We start from the raw sequence: 25,202 nt of genomic DNA, 5'->3' as shown, positions 1-25,202 counted from the left end.
GGCTGTCATTCATGGAGCGGTTGTATTGTGAGCCTCTGTGACCGTGTAAACCACGAGACAGGAGAGGGACATTAACTGGTGTGACGTGCCAGTCTCCAACAGAAGGTGTTAAATCCTTCCCAACAGGAAAGGTCCATCGACACCAGACGGACTGTTGTGGGATGTGAAAGAGGATAAGATACATTGGTTGTTCTGCCCTTCCCCCAGGAGGATGAGTCATGCAAGTGGATTCTTCCATCAGATGGGTTCACAGCTCAGAGCACTTGGCAGTTTCCTTTATATTTTTCTCTTTCATTTAACTCTTTTTAAATGCTCTTTTCCTACCTAACCTAATATTTAATACACCTTTTACATTTATTTCAATTTTTTTTATTCTTTAATAACATGCCAAACTAGTCCTTTAAAAACACCCCTCCTTCCTAAACCTCACCCAAAATCTCTCTTTTCTTTAATAACTTGCCTCTATTATTTCAAACTATCCCTTTAAAAGCAAAAATCTTTACTTTTCTTTAAGTTCTCTCTTTCTATTCTTCAGTAACACGCCAACTAGGCCTTTAAAATCATCTCTCCTTCCTAAACCTCACCAGAGAGCTGAGCACGGAGTGGGGAGCCAGGTAGGCGCAGCCCAGCTGGGACTGGGGAACCTGGGAAGCAGGTCAGCTGGGAGCAGGGAGCCAAGAGCCTAGGGTGTAGCTGGGCTCTAGCTGGAGCTCCCCACACATCCCATCGTTCTTGTGAATTTCACAGCTCCAGGAACGACAGCCAACGGCAGATGTAAGTAACCCGCCGTGTCTACACAGACAATGTGTTGCCCTGACTACACCTACATAAGGTCTATGCCTGTGGTGGAGGTGGGGTTATTATGTCAGTTGTGATACAGCATGGCCAGAGGGCAGCAGGAGAGTGTTACAAGGGAGCCTTATTCCCTGTAAGGGGAAGAAAGTTTGCTATAGATTAACTAGAGCACCTGAAGCCAATTAGAGCACCAGCAGTCAGTCACATGATAAAAACCCCTGCTTCAATCAGGCAGTGAGGGAGTCGGAGCAGAAAGGATTGGTACTGGAGCAGAGAACAGTTTGAAGGAGTTGGAGCAGAGAACAGTTTGGAGGGAAGCAGAGGAAAGTTTGGAGGAGTGCTGCAGTGGGCTGAGAAGTCCAAGACCCTAGGTAAGGGGCACCTGGCTTGTGCAGAGGGAGGGCAGGAAGCCCCCACAAGCTGAAGGGCAGGAGAGGGAAGTAGCCCAGGGGAAGGAACCGCCAGTTCAAGTGGTTCACCACTATCCTCAGGGCCCCTGGGCTGGGACCTGGAGTAGAGGGCGGGCCCAGGTCCCTCCCTCTCCACTCCCCTCCTCAAAGACACTAGTGGGGCAATTAATATTCCAATGCAGGGGCAAGAAATGGTGCCCTGAACCCCCCCCCAAAGAAGAGAAAGTGCGAGACCCATCATAATAGTGCCGGCAATTTGCCACACGTGGTGTCAGGGGTGGGATCTGCACTCTGGGGACTTAAACCAGGGTTAGGCAAAACCTTCCCGTCCTTAAGATGGACGACATGGTCACGGCCCTTATACAAGCCACCGCGGCCCAGCAGGAGGCTACCCGGGTCCAAGTAACCGCCCAACAGGAGGCGACTCGGATGCAGCAGGAGACTAATCATCTGTTGATGAGTCAGGCTGCCCAGGACCGAGCCCTGCTGAAAGACCTGGTGAACCAGATGAAGGCCCTTATGGAACTGAACCGCAACTGTGAAGGACCGGGACCATATGGGCCAGCCATTGCCTACAGAAAATGACCCAGGAGGATGATGTGGAGGCATACCTCCTGGCTTGTGAAAGAGCAGCCCTGCGGGAGGCCTGGCCCCGAGATCAGTGGCCTGGTATCCTTGCCCCATTCCTGTGTGGGGAGGCCCAGAAGGTCTACTACGATATGGCTGCAGAGGCTGCAGCAGATTATCCCCAGCTGAAGGCAGAGATCCTGGCCAGATCCGGAGTAACGACAGCATTGCGAGCCCAGAGGTTCCATGAGTGGCAGTATACGGAGGACAAGACACCCCGATTGCAATTGTTTGACCTGATCCACCTGACCCGGAAATGGCTGTGCCCTGAGGCCCTTAGCTCTGAGAAGATGATGGAAGTCCTGGTACTGGTCAGGTATATGAGGGGGCTACCACCAGGTCTTCGGGCTTGGGTTGGCCAGAATGACCCCTCCACCTATGATGAGTTGGTCTCCCTTGTGGAAAGACAGCTGGCAGCCCATGAACTGTTCCAGACCCCAGGCAGGGAGACACGGCCATCCAGGAATCCAACCCCAAACCCACGGCCCCGGACTGTTGAGAACTATACGAGAACTGTAACAGGGAGGAAAGACACCGAGAAATGGCCCGAGGCCAAGAAGGAACCTTGGCGTTTGGGAAGAGAGGTGGGGGGCCGGCCAAATAGCCCCAGGCAGAGGGTGACAACCGGAATAAGGGGGCGGTGTTATGAGTGTGGGGAATTGGGGCATATAGCAGCCCAATGCCCCAAAAAGGAAGAACCTATGCAGTGTAATCTGGGGGATTACGGGGAGCAATGTGGCCTAATCGGCCTGGTTGGGGTCACAATGACCTCACATGGGTATACAAGATCAGTAAAAATGAATGGTATTAAGACCATAGCATTAATAGATTCCGGGAGTGCTGTCACGCTGGTCTCGGGGAAGTTGGTGGGGCGAGACCAACTAACCCGGGCCAAAACACAGGGGTAACGTGTGTTCATGGCACCGTGAATTTTTACCCCACAATCCCAGTGCAGATTGAGATCCAGGGGAATACTACCAGGGTGACTGCAGGGGTGGTCCCCAAGCTCCCCTACCCTGTCTTAATTGGTAGGGACTTCCCCAGGTTTGAGAGCTTACTTACCCCAACAGAGCCAGGGGAGGGTAGCAACCCCCAGGCTGAGACGGAGGCATCTACAGATAGCCTCACCCCAATGTTTGCCAAATTTTCTCCAGAGTTATTCTCATCCCCTGGGAAACCCCAAAAGTCTAGGCGGGAAAGGAGGGCAGATAAAAGATTAGGGACCAGGATTCTAGCAGAGAATCAAAAAACTTCCCTTGTGGGTAGGCGAACCTGCTCAGGAGGCCAGGAGATAATTCAGGCCAGGGAGGACTCGGAGGCAGTTCCTAGCACAAGTGGGAGCAACCTAGGGGGAAGAGTAGAAATAGGTCCCCTAGAATTAGGTCAGATCGGTACCGCACGTGAGAATTTTGGGCAGGACCAGGCCAATGATATGCGAATGTGAGGGAGGAGGTAGTGGAAGTAAATGGTGTACCTGTGGAAGGAAAGATCAAAGGCCCAAGGCCATATTATGTGCTCAAACGCGATCTCTTGTACAGGATAGAGCAAATACGAGGGGAAGAAGTAGAGCAACTCTTAGTCCCATGGAAACACACAAGGGCAGTACTAGAGTTAGCTCATGGTCATCTAATTGGGGGACATCTAGGAGTAGACAAGACACTGGATAGAGTCCTAAGAAGGTTTTATTGGCCAGGGATACTTGCAGAAGTCCAGTGCTATTGTGCCTCCTGCCCTGAATGCCAGTTGCATAGCCCCCGACCTTACTTGCGGGCCCCATTAGTACCTTTGCCTATTATTGACATCCCTTTTGAGAGGATAGCCATGGACATAGGGGCCCACTGGAAAGATCGGCACGGGGCCACCGAAACGTACTAGTCATCCTTGACTACGCCATGCGGTATCCAGAAGCCATTTCTTTAGGAAACCCCACATCCAAGGTAATAGCAAAGGAACTATTACAGGTATCGCCAGAGTGGGCATCCCTAAGGAGATCCTGACACCAAGGAACCCCATTCATGTCAAAATTAATGAAGGACTTATGTGCCCTACTCTGCATCCAGGCCATACGGACCTCAGTCTACCATCCACAAACAGATGGATTGGTCGAGTGGTTTAATCGTACCCTTAAAAGTATGATCCGGAAGGCGGTAGCACAGGATGGAAAAGACTGGGATACCCTTCTACTGTATCTAATGTTTGCTATACGGGAAGTCCCCCAGGCGTCCACTGGTTTCTCTCCCTTTGAACTACTATACGGACGCCACCCACGCAGGATATTAGATATCGCCAAGGAAGATTGGGAAGAACAACCCAACCCAGGAAAGAATGTCATTGAGCACGTGACACAGATGAGAGAGCGAATAACTCGAGTAACCCCTATAGTACGAGAACATTTGGAAAAAGCACAAGAGGCCCAGCGGACATATTACAACCGTCGAGCGAAAGTATGGAGATTTCAGCTGGGGGAACGGGTGATGGTGCTAGTGCCGACAGCAGAAAGCAAACTCCTAGCCAGCTGGCATGGACCATATGAGATAGTGGAAGCCATTGGGGAGGTGGACTATAAGGTCAGACAACCAGACCGCCGAAAGCCAGAGCAAATCTACCACATCAACTTACTGAAGCCCTGGTGTGACCGAGACACTTGTCTGGTCATTCGAGGAGCTCCACCCCAGACAGACGACCCACAGGGGCAGGTAAAGATATCTCCTGAATTAACCCCAGAACAATGAACAGAGGTCATTGAGATGATCCACCGGAACCAGGATGTGTTCTGTACACAACCGGGCCATACGACACTGGTCCAACATCATATTGTCACCAGCCCCGGAGTAAGGGTGACAATAAGACCGTACCGAATACCGGAAGCTAAAAGGGAAGAAATTAGGATGGAAGTGAAGGAGATGCTGGAACTCGGGGTTATTGAAGAATCCCACAGTCAGTGGTCCAGCCCGATCGTCCTAGTCCCCAAGCCTGATGGCACCCTGAGGTTTTGCAACGACTTCCGGAAATTGAATGAAGTATCCCAATTCGATGCCTATCCGATACCACGCATTAACAAGCTAGTTGATCAGTTAGGCAAGGCCCGATACCTAACCACTCTGGATCTGACCAAAGGATATTGGCAAATTCCCCTGGCCAAGGATGCCAAGGAAAAGACTGCCTTCTCTACACCCGATGGCCTTTTTCAATACACTGTCCTCCCTTTTGGACTCCATGGGGCCCCTGCAACATTCCAACGACTTATGGATAAGTTACTGCGACCCCATGCCAAGTATGCCGCTGCCTATCTAGACGACATAGTCATCCATAGCCCTGACTGGGAAATGCACCTAGGAAAAGTAGAAGCAGTGCTAGACGCCCTGTGGAAGGCCGGCCTCACTGCTAACCCTCTCAAGTGCGTGATAGGACTAGCTGAGGCCAGATACCTCGGGTATGTCGTAGGGAGAGGTTTGATGAAACCCCAGTGGAACAAAGTGGAGGCAATACAAGGTTGGCCTCGACCAGTCCGCAAAAAGCAGGTCAGAGCTTTTCTAGGGATAGTAGGATACTATTGGAGATTCATCCCTCATTTTGCCACAAGAGCAGGGCCATTGACGGATTTGATAAAAGCTCGGAGCCCCGAGATGGTAAAGTGGACTGATACGACAGAAGAAGCATTTGCAGATTTAAGGACAGCCCTATGCTGCCATCCAGTACTCATAGCCCCAGACTTTGAGAAGGAATTCATCCTACAAACAGACGCCTCAGAGGTAGGGCTAGGAGCCGTCCTTTCACAGATGGTAGGGGAGGAGGAACACCCGATCCTGTACCTCAGCTGGAAACTCCTCCTCAGGGAACAAAAGTACGCTGTTATTGAAAAGGAATGTCTGGCAGTAAAATGGGCTATGGAGACTCTCCGCTACTATCTCCTGGGGGCGACGATTTACCCTCGTGACAGACCACGCCCCGCTCCAGTGGATGCACAGGAACAAGGAGAAGAACGCAAGAGTGACTAGGTGGTTCCTATCCCTGCAGCCCTTCCATTTCCAGGTACAGCATAGGGCTGGAAGCCAACATGGCAACGCTGATGGTCTATCGCGACAACACTGCCTCTCGTCCCAAGTAGCCCAACCCCATAGTGTTGAGCAGGGGGTGGGGGATATGTGATACAGCATGGCCAGAGGGCAGCAGGAGAGTGTTACAAGGGAGCCTTATTCCCTGTAAGGGGAAGAAAGTTTGCTATAGATTAACTAGAGCACCTGAAGCCAATTAGAGCACTTGAAGCCAATTAGAGCACCAGCAGTCAGTCACATGATAAAAACCCCTGCTTCAATCAGACAGTGTGAGGGTTGGAGCAGAAAGGATTGGTATTGGAGCAGAGAACAGTTTGAAGGAGTTGGAGCAGAGAACAGTTTGGAGGGAAGCAGAGGAAAGTTTGGAGGAGTGCTGCGGTGGGCTAAGAAGTCCTAGACCCTAGGTAAGGGGCACCTGGCTTGTGCAGAGGGAGGGCAGGAAGCCCACCACAAGCTGAAGGGCAGGAGAAGGAAGTAGCCCAGGGGAAGGAACTGCCAGTTCAAGTGGTTCACCACTATCCTCAGGGCCCCTGGGCTGGGACCTGGAGTAGAAGGTGGGCCCAGGTCCCTCCCTCTCCACTCCCCTCCTCAAAGACACTAGTGGGGCAATTAATATTCCAATGCAGGGGCAAGAAATGGTGCCCTGAACACCCCCCCCCCCAAAGAAGAGAAAGTGCGAGACCCATCATAATAGTGCCGGCAATTTGCCACACAGTGTAGTAGGGTACTTACATCGGTGGGATCAAAGCTCTGGTGCGGACACTGACATGGAGAGGCCAACGTAAGGCAGGTTACATTGACCTAACTCTGTAGTGTAGACCAAGCCAGAGGGTGAGATTCTGCCAATTTTACTCAGTATGAGAAATCCTTGCATTTGCAGCTGGTCCCCTTCAAATGAGTGAGGCTGCTTGTGGAGGAAGGTATGACCCAGAGTGGATTAGCATGGCAGAACCCAGCCCTACTGCATCGGGAGATTTTTGTAAGATAGCTTCCATCCACAGCCAAAGTGAGAAATATTTTCAGAGGAGGAAAGGGGGGTTTCCTGTTAAAACCAAGTTCCGCCCCAGCCTAGTGTTAACGTCAAGAGAACGTGCATTCGGGCTCTCTTTGTACTCTGTGTGGCAGGAGATTTTGTCATTTGGGTTTAACCAAAAGATTCTAATTTTAATTGAAAGTCTTTCTCTCCATGCTAAGCAGTCCCCTGCAGCGTTCCTGAGCTCTGGATGGTCTCGCCTGGATGGGAAGAAAGGTTTGCCCTTAACTCAAGCTAAAACTTCATGGAGACAAGGTAGGTCATATTTGTCACGTTAGTTGGTAGGCATCTCGATAGGCTTTAACTTGACCTGCTAACAACTCTTATGAAAACTACACACTGCCTTGTCTTCACTAGGAGTTTACCTCAAGTTTGTTAACTCAAGTTCTAGGTCCAGTGTTGTTTAACATCTTCAATAATGACCTGGTGTTACCCGGGGTTCTTTCAACCGAAAGCTCTTGGTAACATTTACTCTGTGCGAGGTGGTGTCAGGAAATAAATCAGGGGAGACGTGACTGTCCGACTGCTAGATGGCTGGCACAACAGGACAGAACCAGCTAGATACTGCAAAACAGTATCACAAAGAGTCCCACTACCTCAAACTTTTCACCCTTATTTCTAATACAATGACACGTCCCTTAAAGAAAACGTGTTCTGCAAGCAATTTCAATGGTCCAGCAAGAGGCTTCCTTCTAATTATGGATTAACCAGGTGTGGGTTTTTCCCAGAGTTTGAAGCCTTGAGACCCTGTCAGACACGTTCCTGAGCGCACATCCTGCTCCTCTAAAATGCCTGCATCAGCAACTTCAACACAATTCTTCTCAGGAAGGACATGGGGTCAAGCTGCCCTTTCTGTGGCACCCAGAACCCCCTCCCCTCCTGCCTTGGTCAAGCTAAGCCTGCTGCATGGCCACTTTACGGCCTGCTGACTTGGCTGCTTTTAGCAATAAGCCATAGTGGTTTCAGGCACTTTACTGGTTTGCCAAAATCTCCCCGTACAGTTCCCCTCTTTAAAGGTCACCTTTCACACAAGGGGGCCTTTACATGGTCGCCGCCACACCTTTTCTGGATGCACCTGCATTGAGATCCAACGAAAGCTCAAGGCTCTCAAATGAGAGTGAGCAAATTGTCTTCTTGTTGGCATCCCATACTTAGCACACCAGCATAGCAACTGACAAGTGATCGTTTTAACCTCCTTTCCCGGGAGTACGAGTGCCGGTGACAGTAGCCACTGACTTATCTGTCGGGGGACTTGCAACTGCTGGATTTTGTGCCAGGTCCAGCATGTCATTTGGCTGGTAACAAAAAACACTACTAACTGGGACCCCAAGATTACTATGATGAGGTGCAGGGCCAAATTAAGGATGTGCCACTGGGAGACCATCCCAATAACACTTCCCCCCAGTGGTGTGACAGGTCTTGGCCAATTCTGGCAAATACCTGTTTAATTTCATCCGCATTCTGATGCACGGTGACCATGACTCTGCGCCCTTCCTGTTTTGCAGTATCTAGCTGGTTCTGTAAATCAGGGTGTACAAGCAATGTTTGGAAGGCAGTTAAATCCATTCCAAGAGGTACAGGTGTTACAATAGAATACAAAGTATAAGACACTTTTAACTGATTATATAGAAATTCGGGTACATGAAAGTCAAAATCACATCCCCTGATTGCTACAATATGACAGAAACATTTATTCTCATACAGATTATGATTTACTTTATGAACATAACTTGGTTTGTTTGCCAATACCTCTATGTTAGTAGCATCCAGCACTCCAGCTTCTAATCCAGTTCCACCCAAAGCAGTTCAGTACATTTCTTGGGGGCCTTTTCTGTAGGCTGCCCATCCCCCCCTGGCTGCCAGGGAACTCCAATAACCTTCAGTAGTTCACATTGAGATAGTTTTAGGGCCGCTCTACCTTCACTGGGTCTTTACTGTACTGCCCCTTATAGTAATCAGGGAAGGTGTGGCAATGGCTTTTCTTTCCTTACATCTAGTGTCATACGACACCCAGATGCATTCAGCTGGGCTTGCATGCTGGAAGTTGACTAAGAAGTAACAGTTGGCAAGTCTTAGGCCTGGTCTACACTACGCGTTTAAACCAAATTTAGCAGCGTTAAACCGAATTAACCCTGCACCTGTCCAAACAACAAAGCCCTTTATATCCATATAAAGAGCTCTTTCAATCAATTTCTATACTCCTCCCCGACGAGGGGAGTAGCACTGAAATCGGTATTGCCATGTCAGATTAGGGTTAGTGTTGCCGCAATTTGACAGTATTGGCCTTCAGGCAGTATCCCACAGTGCATCATTGTGATCGCTCTGGAAAGTAATCTGAACTCAGATGCACTGGCCAGGTAGACAAGAAAAGCCCCACGAACTTTTGAATTTCATTTCCTGTTTGCCCAGCATGGAGCTCTGATCAGCACGGGTGGCGATGCGGTCCCAAATCCAAAAAGAGCTCCAGCATGGACCGTACGGGAGATACTGGATCTGATCGCTGTATGGGGAGACAAATCTGTTCTATCAGAGCTCCGTTACAGAAGACGAAATGACAAAGAATTTGAAAAAATCTCCAGGCTATGATAGACAGAGGCCACGGCAGGGACTCAGCACAGTGCTGCGTGACAAGGGTAACGGAAAGCCAAGGAATCAAATGGACGCTCATGGAGGGAGGGGTGGGGGGACTGAGGACTCCAGCTATCCCACAGTCCCCGCAGTCTCCGAAAAGCATTTTCATTCTTCGCTGAGCTCCCAATGCCTGAAGGGTCAAAAACATTGTCCGGGGTGGTTCAGGGTATAGCTCATCAATTTACCCTCCTTCACCCCGTGTAAGAAAAGCGAAAAAAAATCGTTTCTCGTCTTTTTTCAATGTCATCGTATGTCTACTGCATGCTGCTGGTAGATCCGGTGCTGCGTCTTTCCTGATGGCAGATGGTGCAAAATGGTGGAAAACCATCCTCATCATCCCGTGAGTGCTCCTGGCTGGCCTCAGTGAGGTCGGCCGGGGGCGCCTGGGTAAAAATGGGAATGACTCCTGGTCATTCCCGGCAGATGGTACAAAAGGCTTGGTAACCGTCCTCATCATAGCAGCTAGAAGCTGAGCTCCATCAGCCCGCCCCACTTTTCGTGTCTAAAGAAAAGATTCTGTACTCCCTGGACTATCATAGCAGCGGGAGGCTGCACTCCTCTCCCCTCCACCCTTTAATGTCCTGCCTGGACTATCATAGCAGCTGGAGGCTGCCTCCCCCTCATTTTATCTCGCTAAAAAGTCAGTGTTTCTTATTCCTGCATTCTTTATTACTTCATCACACAAATGGGGGGACACTGCCACAGTAGCCCAGGAGGGTTGGGGGAGGAGGGAAGCAATGGGTGGAGTTGTTGCAGGGGCACCCCCTAGAATGGCATGCAGCTCATCATTTCTGTGGGATCTCTGGGGCTCTGACACGGATCAGCTGTGCTCTCTGGTTCTCTAGTACACTTGCCCCATATTCTAGGCAGGACTGACTCTATTTTTAGACAAAACATAAAGAAAGGAATGACCCAGGGACTCATTCCCATTTTTGTCCATGCGCCCCCGGCCAACCTCAGCGAGGCCAGCCAGGAGCACCCATGACAGCAGCAGATGGTACAAAAGGATTGATAACCATCATTGCCAATTTCCAATTGCAAACGGTGCAGAATGACTGATAACTGCCATCTCATCACCAATTTACAATAGCAGATGGTGCAATAAGGATGGTAACCATCCCTGCTACCTTGCAAAGGCAAATGAATGCTGCTGTGTAGCAGTGCAGTACCGCCTCTGTCTGCAGCATCCAGTACACATACGGTGACAGTGACAAAAGGCAAAACAGGCTCCATGGTTGCCATGCTATGGCGTCTGCCAGGGCAACCCAGGGGGAAAAGGGTGCGAATTGATTGTCTGCCGTTGCTTTCACGGAGGAAGGATTGAGTGACGACATTTACCCAGAATCACCCGCGACACTGTTTTTGCACCATCATGCATTGGGATCTCAACCCAGAATTCCAGTGGGTGGGGGAGACTGTGGGAACTATGGGATAGCTACAGGATAACTACCCACAGTGCAACGCTCTGGAAATCGACGCTAGCCTCGGTACATGGACACACACCGCCGAATTAATGTGCTTAGTGTGGCTGCGTGCACTCGACTTTATACAATCTGTTTTAAAAAAACGTTTTCTGTAAAATCGGAATAATCCCGTAGTGTAGACATACCCTTAGTCTTTGAGTAACCAATGTTTTTACATACCCTTTTTTCCCTTGGTTATTTCACTTTGTGCCTTAAAAAAAAATGTATGTCCATCCTTTTATTCCCCCCAACAGATAAACTCTGTATCTCATGCATATTTTGCCTTTAAATGAGCCATTACCACCTCAGGATGTTTCTCTGTTAACAGGCTGGCGTTTCTTGACCTCCGCCCTTCTGCAACATTGGTTTCTGGAAATACAGATAAAATGGTTGTTAAGCCTTTTCTGCCTAAGGCAGTATTTTTCTTTTTTTTTTATTGTAACACAGTACACAACAATGGTAGCAACAAGACAAACAACACAAGACAACATAAAACACAAAACACAATCTTTGTCGCAACAATAGATCCATGGTATTCTGGGTTGCTCCTCAGCTGGTACCAGCTTTTCCTGCTTTTCAGAAAGACAAAAAGGAACGTATTTCTACCCCTTTGGAGGTGACAGATTATTGCTTAAAATATCCCTTCCTTTTACAAATATCCTTGCTGATTGCTGGCAACAAAGAGGAATTACCCCCATACGTTCCTGTGGTTTTGTTCTATAGGCAGGCCAGGTTTCAATGGCTCCTACCTTCTAAGGGTTTAGGGGGAATTATTATCCCACCGGTATCAGAGTGGCAGCCATGTTAGTCTGTATCAGGATAAACAACGAGGAGTCCTTGTGGCACCTTAGAGACTAATACATTTATTTGTGCATAAGCTTTTGTGGGCTAGAGCCCACTCCCTCAGATGCATGAAATGAAAAATACAGGAGCAGGTGTAAATACGTGACAGGAAGGGGGTTGCTTTACCAAGGGTGAGGTTAGTCTAAGGTGATAAGAGTTCATTCTTGATCCTCTCTGGTTTGCTGTATAGGATGTTGATCAGGTGGTTCCGCAGTTTATTTGAGAGTGTGGCACAATCTCTCACCACGGTCTGTGTGGTATGTTGATTGTAATGGATTCTCTACCTTCAGTCCTTTGGTATTATGTCCATTTGTTTGCGTTTGGAAAGGAAGATGATGTGTGTCTGTATCTGCACAAGTTTTTTCATGAAGTTGATGGATTTCCACTTCATACAGCTGAGTTCAGTGTCTTGCATGGTGACAGGTTCCAGAGCGGCAGCCGTGTTAGTCTGTATCCACAAAAACAACGAGGAGTCCTTGTTCAGTCATTACATTCATGAGGCGGTGAACCTCGGTTTGCCTTCTTATACAGCAGACCAAGTTTGCAATGTTTCTCTGCTGTGCTAAGCTTGAAGTGTATTCACAGGTAATAGCTGAGAAGCATCATTACCATATGACCTTAAAGGTTTTTCCAAAAATCATACACACTATACATTGTTACAGGGGTACTTATTAACATTAAATTTATTCCAATGTTTAATATTAAGATCAAGTCTATTAAAAGTATCTTGTTATACCATGCCTTTTATTTAGACAATTTGTTTTTGAGGCCAGTGTGTTCAATGTTCTCTTGAAATCTTTGCATAGGCTTTTTAATGTAATTATATCCTTGGGGTTTTGAAGAATTAAAAGGTAGGGTGTCATGCATATAAGCAGACCCCTTTCGTACCTGTCTTCAGATTTCAGCACTGCATACACACAGAAAAAGGATATTTTTTCCTATTTGGGGTTAACCTGTCCCTCTCATATTTTTAGGTTTGACTTCGTTTTCCACCTTCCTCTGGAGGGTCATAATTTGAGCCTTTTGGTTTCAGGTAGTTTGTTTGCTGACCAGGCATATTCATTATCTACAGCTCATTTGTGGTGCCATTTATGGACAGTTCTCTCTTTCCTCTATCAGTTAGGTAATTTGCATTAACACAGATGCTTTCTGGCTTGCTTTTGCATCCAAAGCCATCAGCAGCTCAGAGACCCTGTCTTAAAAGGACAAAATCAACTTCCACCCGAGTTTTGATTTCTTTTCACTTTCAACTCCTGTTTCCAGAACACCCAGCCAGCTGAAAAAGAAAACACAACCTATTGTGGCTCCCTTAAGAGCTCTAATAGATTTTAATTAACTAGCATGTTTTGTTTGCATTTCTTTTACCCCTTCTACAATATACACTGCACATGTCCTGGGGAAAAATGCACCTTCCTTTCATAGTTGTACTTCTGTAACATTATATTAGCCATATCAACTTTTACATAAGGTGTAACTGTTTCTTTTGTGCTCACAGAGTTTTCATGTACCTTCATCAAAGTACAATCTGATTACTCAGAGCCACCTTAAGGCTCAGTGTTTCTAGTGTTGCTTCTTTTTTTTGTGTGCACCTCACCCCTGCTGTTGCTCCAGAGAGGCACTGTCTTTTTTCCTTATTTCTTTTACTACAGCTCTTATCTGCTATTTTGTTACCAAAAAAAAAAAAAGGATCCAGAATTTCTTCCCCTTCTCCTGGGTTTCACGACCCTGCTGCAGCCACAACTTGAGATATTGAATGTTATAAAGCACTGAGGTACCTTAAGGGTTAAGTGCTAAATACCAAAGCCAAATAACACCAGTTACTTGTGCCTGGCAGAAAGTGTCTGGCAGTTTTGCAACTTTGAATGAAAGATTCAGATGGCTTTTTAGTGGCGTTATTTAAAAACAAAACAAAAACCAATTGAAACACTCCACATATTTACACAATATGTTCACACAGACACACACACAGACACACACACATCCATCCTCTTTTGCTTAACATCCCTTACACTGCTTTAGTGTTCACACAGCTGCCCATAGATCACATTGGTGTACGTTGGGGGCAGGTCAGTTCCAACAGAAACCCCTTATGTTCTTCTAGCGAATTTGACTAAATTGTTCGGTCAAATGCTTCAGAGCAGATTGTCTTATTGCCTGGCTTATTTACAGACCTTCCTTTGGAAAAGGGCCCATTTTCCCTTCAGAACGGCTGCAAAGACACCAAGAATTCGCTTCCTGTAACACTTTTCTTTTGTTAACATTTTCACAAGGTTCAACTGCTTCATTCCCTCCAGCCTCTGCAGCGTTAACTTCTCACTCTCTTCCCTTAACTCACTCGTTTGTCTCCCAGAATGACGCCTCCATCAACTCACATTTCACCATTCCCAGTATTGCCCCAGGGACCTGAATTCCCCAGGCCGGGACTTGCTCCTTCCCTTACTCCTGCCACTCTGCCCTCAGGGCTCCCAGCCTGTTTTCCAATCTCCTTGTCTGTTGCCTGCCTGCTTGTCTGGGCCTGATCCTGCTTTCCTCGCTGAACCGCCCCTTCCCCTGGGCACAGGCTTTGTCCCACTAACCACCCTCCACCGCCCCCACCCTCCTGGTCCCTTCCTCTCTCTTGCTCTGGGGTGGCCATTCTGCCAGACAGGCAGTGACCCTTCCTGACACAAGGCCCAGGTACTTTGCTATTGTTTACCCTGTTAGGCTCTACCAGTTCAGTCCAAAAGACCTTAGGCTGCCTGCGTTCTCGCCACCAAACTTCTTACCTGCACAAAATTCTCTGTTACTCACACATTCAAGGACACCCACTTTTCCCCAGTTCCTAGGACTCCAGGCGAAAAGCACCTAACTTTACCCGTCCATGGGCTCCGGGCTCCACTCCTCCATGGGCTCCGGGCTCTACCCTTCCATGGGCTCCGGGCTCTACCCAGGGGCGGCTCTAGGCATTTCGCCACCCCAAGCACGGCAGGAAGGCTGCGTTCGGCGGCTTGCCTGCGGAGGATCCGCTGGTCTCGCGGCTTTGGCGGACCCGCCGCAGGCACGCCGTGGAAGGCAGCCTGCCTGCCGCCCTCGCGGCAACCGGCAAAGCGCCCCCCGCGGCATGCTGCCCCAAGCACGCGCTTGGCGTGCTGGGCCCTGGAGCCACCCCTGGCTCTACCCCTCCATGGGCTCCGGGCTCTACTCCTCCATGGGCTCTGGGCAAATACCCTGTCCCTGTGGACTCAGAGCAAACACCCTTTCCTTGTGGACTCAGGGCTTAATCTTTTGCGGGTTTACAGGGTCTTTTACCAGGGAAAGAGTCTTGCACAGTAACATCCTACATAACCTCTATTTCTTAACAACCACCAAAAACAGACTGCATGCGACACAGACAGGGCTCACCACTCCCAATAAGACAGATGAACTTTTCTTGATGGCCAGGTCCATCTAGGGGACTCCAGTTTCTGCACAGTGTCATTGGCAGAGTGTTAAGGTCTGGCAGCTCTGATCTTTGGGGTTGTGTCCTGGAGTTGGTTCCCTGACTCTGGACATAATTTCTCCACGTGAGCAGACAATCAGCCTGAGTTCTGAGTCCCAGTAACGGAATGTATCCAGAAATTAACTCGCGAACTGCGACACAGGAACTTGTAGGGAGCGACCCCACCCTGTCGTCTTTTACCTCCTACTGCAATGGACAAACTACAAACTGTTTGTACCACCCATCTCCTTCCTCTCTACCAATCCTCACTGGGGCCTCCAAATTCTGTTACCCGGGGTCCTTTCAACCCAAAGCTCTTGGTAACGTTTACCCAGTGTGAGATGGTGTCAGAAATAAATCACGGGACACATGGCCGTCCAGGGCATCTGACGGATAGATGGCTGCACAAACAGGACAACACAAGAGTGCTTCCACTTCAAGCTAAACTTTACTTAGTCTCAAGCACTCACACACGTCCGCAACAGGTTAGTAAAATACCCCCACCCCTCGATGATTACCTAAGCTGAGTGTGGCTCTCGAGTGGCACAGCGGCAGCCCGTCTGCCGGTGGGGAACACAAGATGCTTCCAGAGGGAGAGACCAGTCCTGAAGAGTCCCCCTGCCTCAAAGTTTTCCCCCTCTTGCAAGCAATTCCAATGGCCCAGCAAGAGGCTTCCTTCTGATTATTGATTAACCAAGTGTGAGTTTTTCCCAGAGTTTGCAGCCTTGAGACTCTGTCAGACACATTCCTGAGGGCACATCCTGCTCCTCTAATATGCATGCATCAGCAACTTCAACACAATTCTTATCAGGAAGGACATGGGGTCAAGCTGCCCTTTCACATTAGTTGTTAGGCTCCTCCACAGGCTTCAACTTGACTTGCTAACAACTCATGTGAAAACTACACACGGCCTTGTCTTCACTCAGATTTTACCTCAAGTTAGTTAACTCAAGGTCTAGGTCCAGTGTTGTTTAACATCTTCAGTACTGACCTGGCTGTAGGTATGGAGAGCACACTGATCGAGTCTGCAGGTGACACAAGGCTAGGAGGGAAGGGTTGCAACACTTTGGAGGATAAAGCTAAAATTCAGACGGATCTTGCTAAGTTGGAGAACTGGGCTATAGACAACAACATGAAATTCAACAAAACAAACGTAAGGTGCTACACAAAGGGAAGAACAACCAAATGCACAAATACAGAATGGGGGGAAACTGGTTTGGCAGCAGCACTGCTGAGAGGGATTGGGGAATTGTGGTGGATCCCAACCTCAACATGAGTCAGCAATGCGATGCTGTTTCAGAAAAAGCAAAGGCCTCGCATGCAAGTCACAGGAGGTGACAGTACCGCTCAACCCAGTGCTGGGTAGGCCTCAGCTGGAGAACTGTGTCCAATTCTGGTCACCAATGTATAGAAAGGATGTAGAGAAACTGGAGAGTATCCAGAGGTGGACACAGATGGTCAGAGGGATGGAATGGAATGCAAGTCATCTGAGCAAAGACTGAAGGAACTGGGTATTTTGGTTTGGAAAAGAGGAGACTAACGGGGGACATGACAGCAGGCTTCAAACACTTGAAAGATTGACATAAGAAAGATGGAGAAAAGTTGTTCTCTTTTGACACAGACGGCAGGGCGACAGGCGATGGGTTCAAACTACAGCACAGCAGATCGAGATTAAATCTCAGGACAAACTTCCTCACTGTAAGAACAGTAGGAGAATGGAACAGATGCCTAGAGAGGTTGTGGAAGCTCCTTCACTGGAGGGTTTCAAAGGCTCTCTGACTGTCTGGGATGGTTTAGACACAGCAAACCCGGCAGCCTGACAGGGGTTAGACTAGACGACACTTGTGGCCCCTTCTAGCTCGATGGTTCTATGATTCTCTGAGTTAACGTCCCTTTTCTGCAGTGACGACCAGGCCTTAAGGGTTGGCTCCTGGCCCTCACTCAGGTAGCTCCAGCTAGGCCTTTCCCTCTGGCTGGTGTGGGGGAAGATGCTCCCAGGATCCCCTCTGGATCCTCCACAAGTCTCTTTCTGCCCTTTCCCCGTCTATCAGGGCACCAGGCACCAGCTCTCCCTGAGCGAGGGAGCTCTGCCAGGCCCTTGCAAGACTCTGGACCTCACCCACCAGCCCCCTATGTCTTTCTGAGCCCCTTGTCTCCCCTCTGTGATACAGCAGGCTCCATTTTACAAGCAGCCCTGCCCCTACCCCAGGCTACCATCACGTGATGTCTGATCCAGCCAGCTTCCCAAACCATCACCTGGAGTGGGGGCTAACTGCACACTAATGGGGCTGAGCCCAAATCCCCTAAAAGGGCCAGCCCGCCCCTGACACCACCCACCTGTTGCCTGCCTGCTTGTTTGGGCCTGATCCTGCTTTCCTCGCTGAACCGCCCCTTAACAATGGGCACAAGCTTTGTCCCACTAACCACCCTCAACCGCCCCCACCCTCCTGGTCCCTTCCTCTCTCTTGCTCTGGGGTGGCCATTCTGCCAGACAGGCAGTGACCCTTTCCGACACAAGGCCCAGGTACTTTGCTATTGTTTACGCTGTTAGGCTCTACCAGTTCAGTCCAAAAGACCTTAGGCTGCCTGCGTTCTCGCCACCAAACTTCTTACCTGCACAAAATTCTCTGTTACTCACACATTCAAGGACACCCACTTTTCCCCAGTTCCTAGGACTCCAGGCGAAAAGCACCTAACTTTACCCCTCCATGGGCTCCGGGCTCCACTCCTCCATGGGCTCCGGGCTCCACACCCCCCACCTGTCAGGGGAGGGGGAAGCCGCTGCCAGGAGTCAGGCCGTACTGGACCAGTGATGATGCTGCAGCAGGGCACAGAGATGCAATGGGCTGGGGGAGGCGGAGGTAGAATTATGTGTAACTGTGACACCCCCTATCCCTCCCCCTCAGCACAACTCCCTGCTGAAGCGCAGGCCTGAGCTCTGTCTTTTCAGGACTTCAAAAAAGAAAAGTTTTGCACAGAGTTGAAGCTCAGAGCTACGGTACCAGCCCCTGCCTGTAGGGGTTAACGACAGCTGCCAGTCAGCTCAGAGACTCCCAGACAATTTCTTAGTGAGCGAACGTTTAACACACACACAGCCCCTCGCAGACAGTATGCGGGACACTGTTCAGTCCCCTCAGCAGCGCGGTTCGGCAGTAAATCTGTGGGGTTCCTTACAGAGACTCCCGGTGCTGTTGCTGTTACGTGTATTTCAGTGCAAGGTAACAACACAACACTCACTTGTGGTGTTTGGGCCACACCTTCCGAGCATTCCCCTCTGACCTCACACTGATCATGTCCCAGTCTCTGTCGGGGGGGGGGCTCCAAATGTATGTGTCCCCCCTCTGGACTCTCCGGGTCAGAACTGACTCTGGACCCCTCGGTCACTGCAGAGGGGCTGGTCTCTGCTGGCCGGGATCCTCTCAGGGCAGGAGTCAGGCTGCGTCGGTCCCAGGATTTCCCCTCCTCACCAAGGGGTGCAGGGCTCAAGGTGTCGATTACACAACTACACTAAGATCCAAACTGTCGTCTCCTAGCCCAGCGCCCAGACACCCCCCAGCAGGCAGCAGCCCTGGACTAGCAGCCAGAGCAGAGCTGAGCATGTGGAGCCTGGTCTCACCTAGGGAGCTGGAGACTGAACTCAGCCTGGCTGGGGAAGTTTCCCAGCAAAACTCGACAAACTGGGAGTGATCAGTGGAGAGGAAAAAGCCAGCAAGGCTGCTTGTCCTTCCTGGAAACCTCCTGTACAGCCCCAGAGATGGCGACCGAGGCCGTGTCTACGCTACAAAGTCATGTCGGCGTTCAGCCACCAACGTTTGTGTATCGCTGGGCATGTGCCCACTTGGCTGCTTGTGCCAGTGCTGCTCGTACTCACCAGGAGTGCTTGTGTAACACGCTAACCTTTGATTCCACACGTGCCCCCTCTCATCCCATGTTACCGCCGGAGCAGTGAGCAGGGTCTGTCTCTTTGGACAGCAGAACTCCCACCCGTGGATGGTCACACACAGGAAAAAGATGCAGATTTGGACAGTTGTGGATGCCCCAGGATAGGGCCGGCCTTCGGGGCGGGCGATGTGGGTGACTGCCCAGGGCGCCACGGTCAGGGGGAAGGGGACATGGTCGGGGGGCAAGGAGCAGGACACAGGCCTGGCCCCCACACTGCCCCCAGCCTGCCCCTCACCGTGCTTCAGCGGGATGACGCTGGAGGCCCCACAACACAAGTGGACCCAGGACACAGAGCAGGATGCCATGGCTGGGCGGAGCTGGGGGTATCCCAGGAGGGGAGAGGGCCCAGGCTTCCCCAGGCCCAGCCCCTCCGCTGCACGACCTCCGACAGCCAATCGCACGCGCCGCACACGGGGATGATGCCTTTACGCTCTCGCCAGAGCCCCACCTGCAAGAGGGGGCCATGAAAGGCTGGGCCCAGGGGGCTGGAACAATGTGAATAGTGGGGTGCTGAGAGCCACTGAACCGAACTGTAACCCTGCATGTGATGGAAACCGCCTCCAGCCAGTGGGTGCGGCAGCCCCCCTAGATCCAGCACCTATGGGCAGGTGCTGCCGACAGAGCGCTGTCTTCCTCTTCCCTCACGCCTCCTTCCCGCATCCACCTGCCTCTGCCCTCCACTCCCCTCCCCCGTTCCGCTCCTTCCCCCATCCAACCGCCTCTCCTCTCCCCCATCCTTCCCCATCCACCCATCTCTCCCCTCCACTCCCCTCCCCCCATCCCCATACACCTGCCTCACCCCTCCACTCCCCTCCCCCATCCCGCTCCTTCCCCATTCAACCGCCTCCAGCCAGGGGGTGCGGCAGCCCCCCTAGATCCAGCACCTATGGCCAGGCACTGCCAACAGAGCACTGTCTTCCTCTTCCCTCATGCCTCCTTCCCCCATCCACCCATCTCTGTCCTCCATGCCCTCTCCCCTCCACCTCCCTCCCCCGTGCAACCATCTCTTATCTCCAGACCTCCCACTACCCCTCCTTCCCTCATCCAACCACCAGGCATCACTTCCCATTTCTATTTCTGGGCCAGGGCTGCTGTCAGAGGGAGGCTCTAACCCAGCAGGCTGCAGAAAGGACCCACAGGCCAGTGATCAGGGGCTCGGCTCAGCGCGAAGGCAGGACAATGGCCAGGGACAATATCTATGAGAACATGCCGATGACGGAAGCTGCTCCCCAGCCCAAAGGTAAGCACAAGAGGCTGCACCGGACCCTGGACTCCCGCTGGCCTCTCCTTGGCTTTGTGGTCTCTGCAGAGCGTCCTGGGCAGCGATCGCTTGCTCCACTGACCACGAACCCAGAGCTCAGCCCTGTGCTGGCCAGACAGCACCACTGGCAGTGGGCGAGGGTGCTTGGTCAGTGCTTCCCAGTGCGTTCTCTCCCCTGCCAGTCCCCAACGGGAGAAGGGCACAGGGGGAGAGATGGGAGTCCCTGCCCCGCATCCCAGCCTCCTGCCGGGCAGCGCAGTGCCATGGGCTGGCCATAAAAGCCAGCCAGGCTCCCCCTCCCCAGCTCACTGCCACCATCAGCCTCTCCCAGGAGGAGATCACCAGGGTCGAATCCTCACAGCCCCCATCTCTGGGGACCAGCTCCCTCTCATCCCCCCATTTCACAGTGACACCTCCTTTCCTTACCCTCTGCCCCTTCCCTGCCCGAGCACACGCGTCTAACCGTGAGCAGGGCTAGGGAGATGTAGCTGTGTTAGCAGAGAAGGGTTTTCCCCAGGGCTCGGGGATGGGGAGGGAAGGGAACCTGTTCCTCCAAGGACAAGGAGCAAATGGAGCTGGAAGTTCTGAGATAAGGACCAGGCTGTTTTCCTAAAGCTCCCAGCACAAGGGGCCCCTCTCAGGGCTTTGGCTGGGTGACTGGGCAACAAAATGGCAAATGAAATTCAATGTTGATAAATGCAAAGTAACACACATTGGAAAACATAATCCCAACTGTACTTATAACACGATAGGGTCTGAATTAGCTGTTTCCACTCAAGAGAGGGATCTTGGAGTCATTTTGGACAGTTCTCTGAAAACATCCACTCAACGTCCAGCGGCTTCAAAAAAGCGAACAGAATGTTCGGGATCATTAAGAAAGGGACAGAAAATATCCTATTGCCTCTATCTAAATCCATGGTGCACCCACATCTTGAATACCGCATTCAGATGTGGTTGCCCCATCTCAAAATAGATATATTGGAACTGGAAAAGGTTCAGAAAAGGGATTAGGGGTATGGAACGGCTGCCATATGAGGAGAGGTTAATAAGACTGGGACTTTTCAGCTTGGAAAAGAGACAACTAAGGGGGAATATGACTAAGATCTATAAAATCATGACTGGTGTTGAGAAAGTAGATAAGGAAGTGTTATTTACTCCTTCTCATAACACAAGAACTAGGGGTCACCAAGTGAAGGTTTAAATCAAACAAAACAAACAGAAGGAAGTATTTCTTCACAAAATGCACAGTCAACCTGTGGAACTCCTTGTTAGGGGATATTGTGAAGGCCAGGACCATAACAGAGTTCCTAGATAAGTTCATGGAGGACAGGTCCATCATTGGCTGTTAGCCAGGATGGACAGGGATGGTGTACCTAACCTCTTTGCCAAAAGCTGGGAATGGGCGACTGGGGATGGATCATTTGATGATTCCCTTTTTCTGTTCATTCCCTCTGGGGCACCTAGCACTGGTCACTGTCTGCAGACAGGATACTGGGGTAGATGGACCTTTGTTCTCACCCAGTCTGGCCGTTTTCACATTCTTATGTTTGGTTGTACAGGTCTCAGCTGAACAAAGGCCTGTTTATCCCCTTTGGTTTCAGTGCAATCCAGATGCCGTGTGGCAGCTGTTCCGGATTTGAACACATAAGAGATGCAAAGGAAGGGTCAGAAGGCAGGCAGGGAGATGGGGCTGATGGAAGTGGAGGGTAGGGCTAGGATACAGTGGGACCTGGACAAATTGGAGGATTGGGCCAAAAGAAATATGATGAGGTTCAACAAGGACAAGTGCAGAGTCCTGCATTTAGGATGGAAGAATCCCATGCACTGCTACAGAATAGGGACCGAATGGCTGGGCAGCAGTTCTGCAGAAAAGGACCTAGGGGTTATGGTGGACGAAAAGCTGAATACGAGTCAACAGTGTGCCCTTGCTGCCAAGAAGGCTAATGGCATTTTGGGTTGTATAAGTAGGGGCATTTCCAGCAGATCGAGGGACGTGATCATTCCCCTCTATTCAGCACTGGTGAGGCCTCATTTGGAGTACTGGGTCCAGTTTTGGGCCCCACACTACAAGAAGGATGTGGATAAATTGGAGAGAGTCCAGCGGAGGGCAACAAAAATGATTAGGGGGCTGGAGCACATGACTTATGAGGAGAGGCTGAGGGAACTGAGATTGTTTAGCCTGCAGAAGAGAAGAATGAGGGGGGATTTGATAGCTGCTTTCAACTACCTGAAAGGGGGTTCCAAAGAGAATGGATCTAGACTGTTCTCAGTGGTAGAAGATGACAGAACAAGGAGTAATGGTCTCAAGTTGCAGAGGGGGAGGTTTAGGTTGGACATTAGGAAAAACTTTTCCACTAGTAGGGTGGTGAAGAACTGGAATGGGTTACCTAGGGAGGTGGTGGAATCTCCTTCCTTAGAGGTTTTTAAGGTCAGGCTTGACAAAGCCCTGGCTGGGATGATTTAGTTGGGTTTGGTCCTGCTTTGAGCAGGGGGTTGGACTAGATACCTCCTGAGGTCCCTTCCAACCCTGAGATTCTATGATTCTATGGTGCGGCTGCAGGCAGCGGCAGCTACGCACTGAGCTCAGCTAGGCTCTCTGCAGCGACAAAGGAAAAGCTGGATATGAGTCAACAGTGTGCCTTTGTTGCCAAGGCTAATGGCATTTTGGGCTGTACAAGTTGGGGCATTGCCAGCAGACCGAGGGATGTGATCATTCCCCTCTATTCGACGTTGGTGAGGCCTCATCTGGAGTACTGTGTCCAGTTTTGGGCCCCACACTACAAGAAGGATGTGGAAAAATTGGAAAGGGTGCAGCGGGCAAGAAAAATGATTAGGGGGCTGGAGCACATGACTTATGAGGAGAGGCTGAGGGAACTGGGATTGTTTAGTTTGCAGAAGAGAAGAGGGAGGGGGGATTTGATAGCTGCTTTCAACCACCTGAAAGGCGGTTCCAAAGAGGATGGTGTTACGGAACAGTTATTGGATCTGGGGGTGGAGTTTCCTCGGTCAGTGGCATCTGAGCTGTAACTTTCCATGGATACGTTTCTTCTTCTCCTTCAAGGAAACCCTCCTGAGACATTGGTTCTTTGGCGGCACAGGGCACGGAGCATCGTCGTCACTGCTGTCCTTCTCCTCCTGGGTCTGGCCCTGGCCACGTCCCTCCTTGCTGTGATACTTCTAGGTAAGTTCAACTGCAGCTCCAAGCCCAACGTTTGCCAACTTCCATACAGGCCAGCTAGGTCAACTGCAGGGGAGGGGGACACCTCCACATTTCAGCAGAATACCAACTGCGTTTCCAGTCTGTCCCTCCAAATGAATCTCCTACTCTAGGGAGTTCGAATGGAGCTGCAAGATCTTGCTCTGCTGGTTTGATACTAGCACAAACTTTCTAAACTCAGACTGTTGGGTTTAATTCCCTGCTCTGTCCTTGCCCTGTCCCTGCCCTGGAGCCAGCGAACAGCTGAAAACAGGGCGCTGGAGTGGAGAGCTCTTGGAGGAGAGGGGAGACAAGCCCCTGTTCCTTAGGGGCAGTGAGTGGCAAAGACGACTGGTGCCTCCCCGTGCTGGGGGGCCACAATCTAAAAGGGAGGACACGTGACTGCCCCACGTGTCTCCTCTGCCCAGCGACCCCCACGCCCAGCCCAGGGCCACCATGCACTCCCTGCCCTGCCAGAGTTACCTGCGGGGGGCTCTGTCCTTCTCCCGCCGCGCCTTCCCCCAGCACATTCGGCCGCTCTCCCTGGCAGCCGGGCCCGGGCGAGGAGCAGGAGGGAGCCGCATCTCTTGAGGCTGAAGCCGGCTGCTCCAGGTCACTGCTCTGTGACATACACCAGGAGAGAGCCCCGAACGGGGCCTTGGCTGTGCCGGTGTCCCTCCTCGGGAGGGAAGCTGTCCAAGATTAAAATAAAAGACGTCATAGAGAACAGCCTCGCGCTCGGAGCATGTTCCTTCTCTGGGCGCGGCTGGTCTCCAGCCGCAGTTCGGTTCAGTCGCTGACCTGCAGACGTGTGATTTCTAGATCTCCGGGCACAGAGCAAGCTGCAAGCGGTTGAAGAAGCGATGCAGAAGCTCCAAGTCTCTCTGCAGCCTGACGACTCCTCGGACACGTCAGCAAAGGGATCGGAAAGTAAGTCGCAGGACGAGGGTCTTAGGCATCAGGTTGGGGTCAGCTCCCCTCCCTTGGCCTGGACGCTGAGCACTCTCCTGCCTACAGGGATGGTGGGTGCCTGGCATCCTCCTGCTCCCCTCCGTAGACTTCCCTGCCAGGTGGTCCCGTCCCCCTGTCTAATGATCTGCTGCTCTGCACCTTCCTCTGCCAATGGAGGCTCTGTTCCCAGGGACGGGTGGCTGCTCCAGGCTCCCTCCTAGCTCCCTTCCTGGCAGTGGCAGGCTGGCTGCATCCGCCCCATGCTCCTGCGCAGGATGCCTAGTGGTCACCATCTTCCGTCCATTCACTGTTGCTCCCTTCGCTCCATAGTTTTCGCCTTGGCCCCTGTACTGTCAGGGTTGCATTGGCGGGAAAGACGGATGCAGCTCATAAGACACACACGGCCGAATTCAGACCCTGGTGTAAGCAGAACGTCAGTGGAGCTGCACTCGTGGGTCTCCATTTGCCCCCCAGTCCCTGAGCCCTCCCTGTGCAGCTCCAATAATTTGGGTACCTGCCACAGTCCCATTGCTGGAGG

General features: G+C 51.0%; 1 long non-coding RNA gene across 1 annotated transcript; it reads left to right on the top strand.

Annotated features, from left to right (window-relative positions):
• The first annotated feature begins 7,017 nt into the window (after positions 1 to 7,017).
• Positions 7,018 to 23,698, top strand: LOC120393603. Its single transcript, XR_005592089.1, has 3 exons — positions 7,018 to 7,175; positions 20,343 to 20,496; positions 23,579 to 23,698. It is a non-coding gene; the product is annotated as an uncharacterized LOC120393603 (long non-coding RNA).
• The last annotated feature ends 1,504 nt before the right edge of the window (positions 23,699 to 25,202 follow it).

The sequence above is a fragment of the Mauremys reevesii genome, unplaced genomic scaffold (genome assembly GCF_016161935.1).
Source record: "Mauremys reevesii isolate NIE-2019 unplaced genomic scaffold, ASM1616193v1 Contig25, whole genome shotgun sequence".
Taxonomy (NCBI): Eukaryota; Metazoa; Chordata; order Testudines; family Geoemydidae; genus Mauremys; species Mauremys reevesii.
The sequence above is the reverse complement of the archived record's forward strand: the minus strand, read 5'-3'. Positions and strand labels throughout refer to the sequence as shown.